The following is a 1,936-nucleotide window of genomic DNA, read 5'->3' on the forward strand; positions in this document are numbered from 1 at the left end:
AGCACAACCCTTGACTGGGTGCTCTAGGCACCTGAAAAACAGGTAAAATGAAAAACATTATGACTGGTACTGCAGAGAGGGACCCATCCTCGGGATGCCCCGTCCCTTGCTTCTTCTCCCTCATTTGGATTTTTTTTTTGGAGGGAGGGGAGCTCCTTGTTTCGCCCATGATCTTGCCACCTTGCCAGGTATCCACTTCGATCAGAGGCAACCTCCCACCCCCCAACTTTGCCCAGTTAAAACCCAATTTGTTTAGCTGATGAGTCCTTCCTGAGAAGGCTTTCGGACAGAATATGTTGGAGGCCACCTGATGGTTGATAGTCACCAAATCAAGGCAGCTTAAGGAGCCCTTCTGAAATCTGCCCCCCGTCCCAACCGTATTGCCTCGCTGCTCAAAGGGAGCCATGGGCATGCTGTGACCAGGGGCACTCACGCCAGAAAGTTTTTGGTTGTGTTTTTTCCTAACCCACCTCAACGGGCACCATCGTCACCCTCCAAGGAGCCATCRGCGAGCAGAAGAGTGGCGGGTGCCCCTGTTCCTTTGCAACGGGACATGAACTCAGGGCCAAACCAGGCGGGTGCACGGCATCGCTGTCGAGGGGCATCAAGCTCCCAAATCCCTGCTCCCTCCATTCTACCCCCTCCCCGGGGGGAGCCCGCGTCGCGGAGCAGCGGGGCCTCCCTGCCTCCCTCCTGCTGGCTGCACTTCCCAGGCACAATCACGCTCCGTTTGCTTCTCCAACAATCAGAAATTGCAGGCGTTTTTCTCCGGAGAAAAATCAGCTAATTATGTGCCGAACAAAAGCCTATTCTCGCCTGAAATAATGCTCCCGTCTTGCAAAGGCACTTGTTTGTGGGCAAATTTTGAAGAGGGCTGACAATAAAAACAGCTGCAGGAGCTGGGTGTTGGTACACATTGCCATGGCCCGGCCGATTGCCATGCCTAATTATGTCCCGTTTCCACCATCTCACGTGGGTTCCCCAACAGAGGAACCTCTTGGTTTTTGCTCCCCCTCCCCTTTTTCATTTTATTTTATTTTTTTTTTTTTGGTCCTTCTTCTTAAGCAACACCGCACTCACGAAAATTTGCTTCTCGACATGCACTTCGTTCCCACTCCAGCGGCATGCAGTTAGTCAGCACGCAGCGCCGGAGGAAGAGGGGGGAGATTTTTCTTTTTTTGGTGCGGGAAAGAGGCAAGTGCACGCGGCAGTGAAGTGTTTTGCAGGGGTGCGATGGCACCTGAGCCTCCCCCCCCCCAAACAACCCCCCCCCCCCCAGCGCTGGCCCACATGCGGCGGCCTCCAGGATGTATGGAATTGAGCCACACCGGGCAACTTTTCCAAAAGTCCCTCAGAGTCAGAGATGGGCCCTGAAAGCTGATGTTGTGATCGCCATCAAATTAGTCCAACTTTCGTGTGGTCCAGATGGGTTTTTCCACCAAGAACAAGCCAAAAAAAGCAGCATCTGGCACACATGGAATTTTTTTATATATTTTTGAGGGATGGGGAAAGTCTCACTTGCATTGTCAGCGGAGGGACAGTGGGAGCAAGATGCGACTCGTGCCTGGACCCGTCCGACCGTGTGGGGAGCGAGAGCAGTGTGACGTGGTGGAGGAAACCAGTGGCAAGCGTCATGGCTTTTTTTTGGAGGGGGGCAGAAAGCACCTCTCACCAAGGGCTGCTCGGGGGTACCCACATGACCCATGGGGGACCAGGCCAAGTGGATGTGCTTGGAGGAGCTAAGTGCCAGGCCACTGCTTCATGGGCCACGGGCCTGTTATTTAGTACACTCAGGAGCATTCCCAAACCAGCTGGCCCTGTTGGCCCGGGAAGGCTGTGACTTCCCCAGAGAGGGGGATCCCAAAGGAGGGAGACTCCCTCCCTCTGGATACTGCCCCTTTCTCTCTCTCTCTCTCTCTCTCTTTCTTTTTTTTTT

The sequence above is a fragment of the Rhea americana genome, unplaced genomic scaffold (assembly GCF_003343005.1).
Source record: "Rhea americana isolate MKP2758 unplaced genomic scaffold, rheAme1 scaffold_259, whole genome shotgun sequence".
Classification (NCBI taxonomy): Eukaryota; Metazoa; Chordata; class Aves; order Rheiformes; family Rheidae; genus Rhea; species Rhea americana.